The following is an 11,516-nucleotide window of genomic DNA, read 5'->3' on the forward strand; positions in this document are numbered from 1 at the left end:
GCAAAATGCACCATTTCCCATAACTTTTCCACAAGGCAAGCTTACTTTGAACCTTTGTAGTTAAACATACAAACACCATTCTCTTGTCCGTGAACGCAAGACCCTGGGATATGAACAGCAGAGGGTTAACACTGTCTTCTGGAAAATCTTTTGATCGCTCAGCTTCTGCTTCACTCTCCTGCAACCTCCCCTTGTCAGCAGAACAGGCCGGTTACTTCTGCTGTGGGATGCTAATAACCCATCAAAACAGATTCCTCCAAGGAGGACATTATGGTCCAGGGACAGGGCTTTGTGCTGCAGAGCTCTCCAGGTTGCTGGATTGCATCCAGCTGTGGTGGGACAGGCTGGATGTTCCTGTCCAGCAGCCGTTGGGGCGCTGCTGGCAGAATTGTTGCTGGTCTCACAGCCTGGTTCATAGTGGGTGGGTCGCGGCAGCAACAATTAGTTGCAAAGAGGCTTTTCTTTGGCAGTCCCAGAAGAAAGAGTGCAAACCCTTGCAGGTCCCAGGGGAGCCAGGATGCTGGCAGCTGTGCAGGGCATGTTGTGCCCTGCATGGGTCCAGCTGAGTTCTCAGAACAACCTAGTGCTGTTTAAGCCCGCCCTTGTAGCGTGACTTCGGAGAGCTGAACACCCTGGAAAGTTCTGCCTGCACCTCTGGCACCTATCTCCCCATTTCCCTGTGACTGTAGGGCATTCCTCTAGGCTCTTGTCTGTTCCTCCATCAAAATTATGTTCCTTGGGGCAGTATTTGCTGGCTCCTTTCACAGCTCAGCACAGCAGTGGAGTCTGCTGTGCCTGTCTTTACCGCTTCCGGCTGCGGCAGGACCCTTGCCGACATCCATCTGTCCTTTTTAACTTGACGTGATGATGGCTGCAGGACCTTGAACATCTGATGCAGGACTGGGGGGAGAGATTCTTCCACTGGCCTAGAGAAGTATGCATAGTCTCACACTGCTCCCTAGGGCTGTATTAATTTAATAAGGCTGTAGTTGTTAAGTAATAGCTGTGGGGCGTACTTTTACCTCTGCCTTCTAGCTCTGTGCATGACAGATTGTAATCTCATCAGATAAGAGAGGGGCAAGCCATATGTGTACATCTGCACCTATAATCTTCAGGATCTGTGCAAACATCTAAGGGGAAGAGGGTCATGATTTTTACTCAAAATATCTTTCTATTTTCCATCTGCCTTGCAGATGTCAACAATTTTCTAGGTATGGTTCTGCTCCAGAGATGTGCACTGGGAGTTTTCTGATGAGGTGAAGAGGCAGGTAGGAGCAGGATAGCCCAGGAGCAACGAAAAACTGACTAATCGGTTCTTAATTGACCCAACCTGTCCATAACTGTTTACACAGTGGACTCTACTGACAGATTATTTAGAAGCTTTTCAGAAGCACAAATACATAGCCCAGATTAATAATATAATCAGTTAAATCCTTGAAGTGTTATTCTCTTATTGGCCAAAAACTCGAATGAGAGAAAATCTGGGCAAAAATTGGTTGTGTTGGGCATCTCAGATGCAGAAGGACTTCCTCTGGAATGCAAGTTTGAATCTGAGTCAATGACTGGTAGGTGATGGGTCTGGTATCTCTTGAGCTTTGTCTCTATCATTTACTTTTCTGTCAGTTTGTTATTAATAGGTGGCAGCAGCTGCAGCTATGGGAACAGTGCTATGGGGGAGTGACTTTTGTCAAATAAATAGGACAAATCCTCAAAATCCTGCTGCAGTGCTGGTGGAATACTGAGCAGCCCTGCCAAGCCTTGCGGTGGACAAAATAGAAGGCACAATGTTCTGCTTTGGTGTTTAACTCCTGCAGTATATAATTTTCTCAGTTTGCATACAAGAAAACTTTAAAATTGCTCATCTCCTTTGTAACCTTGCAATGCATCAGTACTCTTTGCTGGAAAGTCTGGCAGGTAGTAAGAAATTCCCCTAACAGCCAGGATCTTCCCTGCCCATTCACAGACTTTACCCCAGGTTTTGCCAAGGACAGTACACACTTTAGGCCTTGAAAATGTGCCTTTGTTGGATCCTGAATGTGCTCTGCATCCACATGCCATCTTTCAGTTTTATTTTTCTGGGCAGATAAGGGATGAAATTTATGATCCCTCTCCTGCTGATGAATACAAGGCAGGCAGAAGAGCTCATACCACAGTAATGCCCTGGACTGCAGTTCTGCCAAGTCACACACTTGCTGTTGTGTTATGCTGCCTACCACAGTAAGCACACTATATCTAGATGAGCAAGGATGGGTCTTGGAAAAATACAGTCAGTTCATTATCTCTGTGCATGCTTTATTTTGGCCAATGAGGTTCAGAAAAGAAATTTCTTGTGCTGCTTTAAGATCCTGTGGAATTTTCAGAAAAATACAGCATTATCTGAAGCTTTTTACCCCATTTACTGTTCCAGACTCCCTAAATCTGTTTGAGTCATTAACTCACCTTAACAACTGCATTGTGTTTTCCCCTCAGTGTCACCAAGAAGAAGTGATTGCTTTCTGGCGTACTGTAGGATCCTTCAGAATAAAGAGCTACGTATGTCCTACGTGCCAAGGTACAAGCAACAAGCCCTGCCTAAAAGATTCAACTTCTGCAGCATTCGTGCTGTGTGGCTTGTGTGCAATTGTCCCTGCTAAACTAATTCTGTCATCGGCTGCAAGAGATTCATAAGCCTCCTGTCATCCCTTCAGGTCCAGACTAGCTCTGCAGTCTTGTGCCGATGTTTTTATGCATGCCTGGGAGTAGTGTCAAAGCACAGCATAGTTGCAAAGGATCCCTGGGTTCCAGAGATCCTGCTGCAGATCCTGGGTGAATCGATGGCTCACCTCATGCAGGGTCCAGCCATGGGCACAGAGCAGTGTTTAGCTGTGGCTGCCTTTAATACCTGCTGCCCCCAAAGGGGGTGAGAGCTTCACGTGCTTGTAGCAGGGCACAATCGTTTTGCATGGGATAGCGGTCTTTGGAGAAGCTTGGTCACCAGAAATGGGATTAACTGCAGTAGGATCGCACTACAGATGACCACAGCTTGGGGCTTCCAGTGCTCAAGTCAGCTGGGGTATCTCTATGCTGTGAATGTGCCATAGCACAGGTAGGCATTGATCAGCAGAATTAGAGAAATTCAGGCACCCCAATCCTGTTGGAAGACAAAGGCTGTTATGCAGGCTGGCTTAAGAGGCTTCGGTCCTGTGGCTTATGAAACTAGGTCTTGGGCAAAGCTGCCCAGGTATGAATCGGGAGAGGATGGCAGTCAGTACTCAGAAGCAGTTTGGGGCCATGCTTTTCCAAGACCTTTTGAAAATGCTCTGTTAGGTGTTGAACTTAAGGCCCCAGCACTTACACTTTGGCACTTGCTGCTCACTAAAGTAGCTACAGGGAAGTGGGAGATGATTCTTGTATTGCCAAGGGCAGATTTAACACCATAGGGCACGCCTTCCCAGATCTGTAGAAAAGGGCCAGAGCACAGGCAAACTGTGCTTTGTCTGATTTGAGCCAAGGGCATTGCATGGGCAGCTCCTGGCTTAAGGTTATAAACTGGGCAAATCGCAGAATCATCTAGGTTGGAAAATACCTTCAGGATCATCCAGTCCAACCATTGTCTTGACCTAGTGAGTCCCATCACTAAATCATGTCCCTCTGCCATGTCCACGAATCTCTTAAATACCTCCAGGGATGGGGACTCCATTACTTCCACCACAGGGCAGCTTGTTCCACTGCTTGACCAGATAAAGTAAAATGACAGCTCAGAGCCTAACAGTCACCTCCAGCTCAACAGCAAAGGTTAACTGAGCAGCGTTTCTGAGTTTTGAAGGGCAAAAGATGAATCTTAGCTTGAAACCTAATCTGCAAGCATGAGAGGAATTCTGCAAGATCCAGCTCATTTTCCAAAGCCATAGTGAGTAGCATGTTTAAAATATTGTCCTGGGGGTGAGCTTCTAGGCCTCAATACATCTTCATCAAAGCAGGAGGGCAAATTTTGCTTTAGCACTGCTCAGGATGTTTTTGAACACTATTTCAGAGTAGAGTGAGACCATTCCTTCTCTATATTTTAAGAGGATTAAACAGTTCAGATTGCACAGGGCTACAAAGTGATAAGAGGACATTCCTGAAGAAATTTTGAAGAGCAAAATGAATACTTCTGGAGGCAGGGGGAAGTTAGACTTGGACTTCACTAGTTCAGCTGTTTTTACAAGAGCATATCAGCTCTGAAGCGTAGGTATATGTTTGCACGTGACCAGCATGCATTTGAGCAAAGCGTGTGACTTGCAAGTGGTAATGGAAGTTTACGTTCACAATCAGTCATTTCCTATGTGAAAAGGTCTGTTCTGAGTGTTGAAATGCACTACAAACAGGCAGCTTGTTATCTCTGTTTTCCAAGTGTAGAGCTGAGGTGCAGAAGTATTGGACTAGGCCTGCACAGGGCTTTTCAGTTACTTTAATAACATAAAGGGCTTTTTGTTCCAGTCACTTGAATGGGATTTTAGGAAGTAGAGTTATCGTAACACCGTAGTTTATGCTTTATCCTGCCTACCTTCCTTAGAGTGGCTACAGCTTTCTGCTTCCTGGCTCTGTATGGAGTTTGCAGAAAGCTGCCCATGTTTTCCATAGCCCCTGGTATCTGTTGTCTGTCCTGAGCTCTTTCCAGCCTGTCCTTGCCTATTCAATGCTAGACCCAGCAAGGCCTTTCCTGACACCTCTGGGGATATTATGAGCATAAGTTAGCATCATTCAGTGGTTAAAACCACTTAAAAATACCTGTTCCTGCACTCCTGGTAAGGAAAGGAATAAAAGGTATTATAATTCTGAACCTAGTATGTTTGATATAGCCCATCTAATGCTACCACGTGAGTTAGCAGTGATTCCTGGGAAAGCATGTGCTAAACAAAGAATGTGAGGCTTTAAATTGATAAGTTGTGTACTTCTCTGGAGGGCGGGAAATAGTCATTTTCTGCATTGCCCTACTAACAGCTGTTTCACATCTTTCTGTACCTAGTCCTGTTACTCAGCTCAGACCCACAGAGTCATCAGAGGTGGAGAAAATTCATCTCATTGGTGTCCTTTGCCCTTGGCATCTCTGCTTTTGTGCTGCTGGTCCCACCTGCTGAGGGTTTCTGGAATAAAATACTACTAACATATCTGTTGCCCCTTCTGACCTCTCAGGCTTTAACTGCTCAAGCCAAGCTTCCTTTAGCTGTTTCAGTGGACTTAGGTCATGTACAAAGCCTTGTGTTTCAAAGGTTTTCTGCTCCATGTGAAGTCTCTTGCTTTAGAGGGCAGCACAAGGACTGCAGCATAATTCCTGTTATCTGAGAGTTCTCAAGAAACCCTCTTTCTGATTAAGGTTTCAATTGGAACCTTTTTTTTGTCGTTAAAACCCACGTGCATTTATTTGTATGTCTTCTAATACTGCTATGGTGTCATCCGTGTTTAAGAAGTTGTATTCCTGGGAGCATCAGCAAGCTCTACTAGGACTTGGGCCCCTTTCTCTGCTCAAGGGGAAAAATGGTAATGAAAGGTTGCAAATACAAAAGCTATAAATATATCTGAAAGCAGAACCTCATAGTTCTGTTTGTTCATGCCCCTGCCAGTGAGGGAGCCTGATCCCTTCCCTTCTGCAGTTGCCTCTACGGTTCTGCCCATGTGATGGTTTCCCTCACATCTCTGCAGCATGTATTCCATAGATCTGCCTATTAGGAAATGTTTTCTGAGGCTTAACCTCAACTTTCCTTTGTTCTAGTTTATTCCATCACACCATGGACTGTGCTTGAACTGATGGGACTTGGAATTGTGCCTGTTTTCACATAAAAATGCAGAGCAATAACAGATGAAATGGCAAAGAAATTAAGAGAAGCAAATGTGAATTTGGCAGAAGCCTCTCTTTTTTTTGACTATACTTGCTGTTGTATTTGTCAGTAGGAAATCTCTGAAGCCCTCCTCGATTATTTGGAGCATTAATCGACAGGTTCCAAAGACCCTAAGTCTTCCCACATTGCCACTTAGGCTCATAGTCAGTTTAACGAGAAGATTCCAGATGAGACAAATTCTGACATTGTGTCCAGAGATAAAAGAAAGATCGGTCGACCCCGAGTATTTGCCTGTAAGCTATTATTTTATATTCTGATCTAAATGCCCCAACTCCAAAAAGAGAACAATGCCCCATAATATCACACCGGTCTTTTCCTACACTGTTGGAGCAGTCAGTAGAAAAACTAGAGCAGTTTCACGGTGAATTAAGTTGGGCCTATTGACACCAGCATTTCAGGGGATCTCCCCTCCCGCTGCTAAGGGGTGTGCGGCAAGGAACAAAGCAGCCATGTCGTGCAACAGCTACCGAAGATACTGACAGCAGAAAAGTACGTCTTACCTGGCTTATAGATGGGCAAAACGTCTTGTCAGGGCTTCGCTGCGGCAGTTTTGAAGACAGAAAGGAAAGGAGGGGAAAAATGTTCTCTGGCAAGTGAGAAACGTCTTGATTTTGGGAGATAGGAGAGGAACAGGCCACACCATCCAGTGAGCTGTCTGGCATTTGCTAACCTCCGTTAACTGGTTTCTTTGAAACGTGACCTATTTCCTTGTTGCACAGGAAAGGAAAGAAGAGAAAATAAAAGCTTTGTAACCTTGAAGAGTGAGAGAGCTCTGAGACCTTCTCAGTGCCAGGTCTTCTACGGGAGAATACAGATCAGAGGAAGGTGGTGAAGATCAGGTTTTGTTTAGATGTGTTGAGCGAAGACGTTACCTTGGCAGTACAGCTTTCTGCTCGCCTGTTGAACAGATGTTCCTTGGGAAGTGAGCCCTTTTGCACAAGCCCATCTCTGCCATGCCATGGTATGTCCCTTGGAAGTCACAAGGTGGTGAGGAGAGCTTAGCCTCTCTCAATTGTTCACATCCAGCCCAGGATGAGAGGCCCTCTGTTCAGGGCTTTTTTGGAGTGATGGTGTGTGATGGTCAAGACCTAGTCTCAGGAAACCAAGAAGCTTCTCCTAGGCTGTTTTTTCTGCTCAGCTTGCCAATTAACTGTTTGTAGTGCCAAAACAGCCACAAGACTAACAGCTGGGAACCATCCAACACCAGTCCTACCAAATGCAGTTTTCTCTTGGAAGGGCTTTCAGCTGTTCCTCAAGGCCATGCCTCCCTTTCCAGAAGAAAATGTTTCATCACCAGCCACGATAAATAGATCATTACCACTTGACAGCTCATTAGGCTGGGAGAAATGGGTTAAGGGTTGGAGTTTGGTGCCAAACCATGGGTGACCAGGAAGAAGTGCCGCAGACCTGTGACTTGAGTGCTTGAAAGCAAAGAGGTTCTCCAACAGATGCATCGATGGAGAATCCCCAAAATGTCTCAGTGATGCAGGTGGAAGACTGCATTGTAGAAGAAGTCAGGACTGGGGCTGTAATTGTGGCAGGCTGAGCTTGCTGATGTTGAAGGCTGGAAAAAAAAAAGTTGTGGTAGGATTACATATGCTCAAGGATAGCTTGCATTTTGCATTATTTGACTGTATGGCATTTCATGGACAAATCCCCTCTAGGAGCCCTTTGTTTATATTTTTGGCATGGGGCTGTACATGATGTTTACTCAGAAATCAATATTAAAGGTGGTTGCAGGCACAAAATGAGATCCTGAGATGGAAGATGAGTCACCTAGGCAGTTTAAAAGTATGAAAAAGTGGTGTCCCAACACACACCTTTGCAATGTGAGCAGAGGTCTTGCTCCTGAGCACTCAACAAGGCTCACTAGCACACTTGTCCTTTGCCCAGAACACTCACAAAGTTTTTAGGCATTGTGTAATCATCTTGGTAATTTTTTTTTTCGGCTTCGCTTTCAAATCTAGCAGTGGCTCATTCAAGCTGAAGTGACAAGTTTGGGAGACACCAACCCAATTTTATCTAACACCTGGGGTTAATTAAACTGTTTTTCACTGTTGAGCAATTAGTTTGCATGTTTCCACACTAGTGGAAAATCAGAAACATTTGTTTACAGCTGGTTTTACTTGTAGGTTCTCAACCTGCAGTATTTGGGTTACAAATAAAGCAGAGCAGTTTGTTTATTACAGCAGTAGCTAAAAGACCGAATGGAGCATTGTTGTGTTAGGTACTGTACAAACATAAAAAGGATTAGTCCGTGGCCAAGTAGCTAGTCCCAACATGGACATGGGGCCAGGCTGTGATGTAGCGCCAGAGCTGGGAACTCTGCCCAGGCCCTGCAGTTTAGACGTAGCAAGAGTTTTTTATTTTTGTTTTATGTACAAAATGGTTATACAAAATGACCCCGTCAGGCCTCAGCATCATCCCTTATGTGCTTTAATGGCAGCCTTACAAGCCTTAAAACGAGCACTGGCCTCTGAGTGTCGTGCAAACTGGTGCTGCAGCTGGGTGTGCTGGATGCACTTGGGCATCAGCCAGCATCGCCCAGAAGCATCGTGCTGTGTTTGTCTGCAGGCATTGCTCTTTGTTTCTTCTGGGTTGGGTGCAGCATCCCTGCGGGGGTTTCTACCTGCATGGTGCTGAGCCTGGACCTCGCAGGATTGGAGCGTGCAGCCTCTGCCCGGTGTAGCCACACGAGGGTGCAGTGTCCCTGGGCTGCTGAGCCTTGGGGCCGGGGTCCTGCAGCTCTGCTGAGCACAGGGCTCCTCTCCACCCTCAGGGTGAGGGAGGATGCAGGGGAGCTGTGGAGAGAGGATTTCAGGCACCTTCTGGAAATGCAACCTCAACTCCTCATCCTAGAAGGAGGGAGCAGCTGCCTGTCACTGCTTGATGCTGGAGGCAAATTGCAGTCGCTGTCGGTTGCCCCTGAAACTCTTGCTTCAGGCAGGGTCTCACGTCCCCTCTGTTGTTAATCTTGTCCCTTTACCTTTCTCCACTTTCTAGGCTCTCGTGCTTGTGATTGAGGCCTTGGCTTGGGAAGATGTGTGCAGCTTTGAGGTGACTCCATCATCGCTCCAGAGGCGGGCCCAAGCTGGAGCCCAGTTAAGATTAATTCTTGAGCTGAGGACTTGACGTGGCCTGGTCTGAGGACGAGATCTGTAGGGCTGTACTGTTCTCAGGTACAGTCCTGTGGAGGCTTTTGCTCCAGGCACACGCACGGGATCTGGTTGTTTGTCCTTGTGTGCCAGGAGGCTCTAGCGCTGTGTTCAGTGTCCAGGAGGGACTGCAGCCCCAGGTGAGGAGACCACCCGCCTGGAAGAGGGAGAGGGGCAGGTAACAGAGAGCAGGGAAGATGGGTGTTTGCAGCCTCAGTCCCTCTTAATTACACACCGTGTGTATTTGGAGACAAGCCTCAGCAGACAGAAAGCCCTTAGGATGGCACCAGGCCATGCTTTGAGCAATTAGTTTTTCCTTGGCCAGAAGCGGCACCATTCAATTAAACCCCAAATATTTTGTTTAGCTGCTCTTTTTTGTACGTGCTGTGGGGGCTCAGACAATGGCTAGCGCGGCTTGCGGAGGAAGGAAACCAATCTTTCCACCCAACCAGGGAAGTGGCCAAAAATCCAGCCCAACAATTGCAGTCCCTTTGAACTCTGTTTTCAAGCGGAGAGAGCCAGGCCCTTTCAGTGTGAGCGGCTGTGATGAGGAGTGGCCCTTGCTCTTGTTCTGCGGTGCCCTGGCTGCAAGGGCAGGAGCTCGGGGTGGCCACCATCCGAGGCAGGAGCCTGGGACAGGTAGATGTTGGATTCCAGTTCCTGCAGCCGCACTTCTGGCTTGTGGCCACATGCTCCTTGAGGGTGAAGGAAGGTGCTGGAGCGCGGCTTCTTCCAGGATATCTCCTGCTCAGATCATGCTGCTCCGTCCCAGAAGTGGATTTCAGAGGGCTTCAGCCAGTGGAAGAAAATGCATTATGTCTGTGAAATGCGAGGATACAGTGTCTGCCTCTGGTGCAGCCCTGCGCTTGCTGATAGCAGAGGGTATGGGAGGATATACTGCAAAAAAAGGACTGATGGCTTCTTGATTTTTTTTTTTCTTAATCCTTTTGCTCAAGCATCCCGTGACCAGTATCAGATTAGGCACGGGGCTGGCCAGGCCTTGGGTCTGACTCCGTGGCTTTCCCTGTCCTCTGTTCCCATCTAACGGCTGTGTGCTCACTGGCCTGCCCTGGGTCAGCCAGGGTGGCACCCAGCACCCTCCCCACGAGCTATGGCTGCAGAGGTCTGCCCTTAGGGCCAGATCCTGTGGCTTTGGCTCTGTACACATGTAGAGTTGGCTTATACCTTCCCCTGCTGCTTTCCACCGTCTTGCCTTTCATGCAAATCCTCTCATGCCAAAAGGCTCCCTGGGGAGGGTTTTGGGGTTTGTCTGACCCAGAGAGGGGCTCAGGTTGGGGCTCTGCTGTCTGATGCTGCAGTCCTTTCCCCGTGTCCTTCCCAGGGCCCTTCTCTATCTAGTGAGAAGCAGGGCAATTGGGAAGGGTTGGTTTTTATATTTGCAGGATGGCCAGGTAATTCTCTTTGCCAAGGCTTTACAAATTCTGCTTTCTGATCTCAAGGAAGACTTCAGACAGAAGAAAGAAATGAGTGCCTGCCCTTTATTGTTGTTATTGTTTTATGTGTCCTGAGAGGGCTTTGTTTTTAAACAAGCAGTATTTTATTATTTGCAGTGTTTATTCTGTTCTTTAGAAATGTATTGTCCTCTGTGGGACACTCCACGGTGGCAGCAGAACAAGAGAAATTATGCATCACAGGAGCCAACAGGGCGAAAATGATGTAACTTGGGAGGGAATGGACTTCTTAAAACACTAACAAATTCTTGAGGGCTTTTTTAAATTTAAAGCCAATACCTAATCGTGCTATAGAGCACAGCTGTTGTTAAGGCAGTTTCATCAGACATGCGCTGGATTTTTAAAAGCTAGTTATAATGAAGGGTGGGAATTTTATTTGTTTTTTTTTTGGAGGGGTGGGGGAAATCCTGGCTTGTTTTATCTTTTCTGTCTACCATGTGCTGCCGTCAGCGTGACCCCTGTGCTTTACTGCTTTTATAGGGATGTTTTATCAGCCAGGGAGCTGTCGAGGCCCCAGCCCGCGTTGCCTTTGGGGCTCTGTGAGCAGACGGGTCTGCCTGGGAGGATCACTGCCTGCTCCTTTGCAGAGGGTTTAGCTGATTAGTTTTATACTGTTGCAGTCAAGACCTGCCTTCTGCACTGATGTCAGCAGTGAGGGCGGGACTTTTACAGCCTTGTGGGTTTGGGATTTTTTTGGATAATCCTGGCAAAATTCCTGAGCAAAGTTTCTATTTTTTTTTGAGCAGCCCCTATACATGCTGCCTCCGAGCCTCTCTCTTATTACTGCTCACTTCCTGAAAGGAGACTTTTTAGCATAGCCTCTAGGTCCAGCGCTGCCTGGGTCTGACAGAAGAAGGTTATTGAGGAAGGCAACGTAAACCCTCAGCCTGGAAACTTTCTGACACCCGCAGGACTGAGGGGGAGAGAGAAGCCTTTGGCTGCTGCTGGGAAAAAGAAAAAAGAAAAAGAAGCTCAAAGAATTAAAAGGGGAAAAAGAAGAAAGAAGGGAAAACGCTAGAAAAGGTAAAACA

At 46.9% G+C, this 11,516-nt stretch overlaps 2 protein-coding genes across 10 annotated transcripts in view; one reads left to right on the forward strand and one right to left on the reverse strand.

Annotated features, from left to right (window-relative positions):
* The window catches only part of ZAP70 (zeta chain of T cell receptor associated protein kinase 70), a 32,218-nt gene extending 23,365 nt beyond the window's left edge, over positions 1-8,853 (reverse strand). The window contains exon 1 of the mRNA XM_080565710.1: positions 6,359-8,853. The gene's annotated coding sequence lies outside the window, so the exon portion shown is untranslated. The remainder of the gene's footprint in view (positions 1-6,358) is intronic.
* The window catches only part of ADAMTS10 (ADAM metallopeptidase with thrombospondin type 1 motif 10), a 72,790-nt gene that overhangs the window by 8,009 nt on the left and 53,265 nt on the right, over positions 1-11,516 (forward strand). For 3 of the 9 annotated variants that reach the window (XM_080565704.1, XM_080565703.1, XM_080565701.1), the window contains exons 3-4: positions 2,470-2,551; positions 11,397-11,508. The exons of 2 other annotated variants lie outside the window; for them this stretch is intronic. The gene's annotated coding sequence lies outside the window, so the exon portion shown is untranslated. Of the gene's footprint in view, positions 1-2,469; positions 2,552-11,231; positions 11,509-11,516 lie in introns of all 9 variants that reach the window. 4 more of the 9 variants (XM_080565706.1, XM_080565705.1, XM_080565702.1 and 1 more) reach the window with 2 other exon arrangements.

Source organism: Anser brachyrhynchus, assembly GCF_964034855.1.
Source record: "Anser brachyrhynchus genome assembly, chromosome: 23".
Lineage (NCBI taxonomy): Eukaryota > Metazoa > Chordata > Aves > Anseriformes > Anatidae > Anser > Anser brachyrhynchus.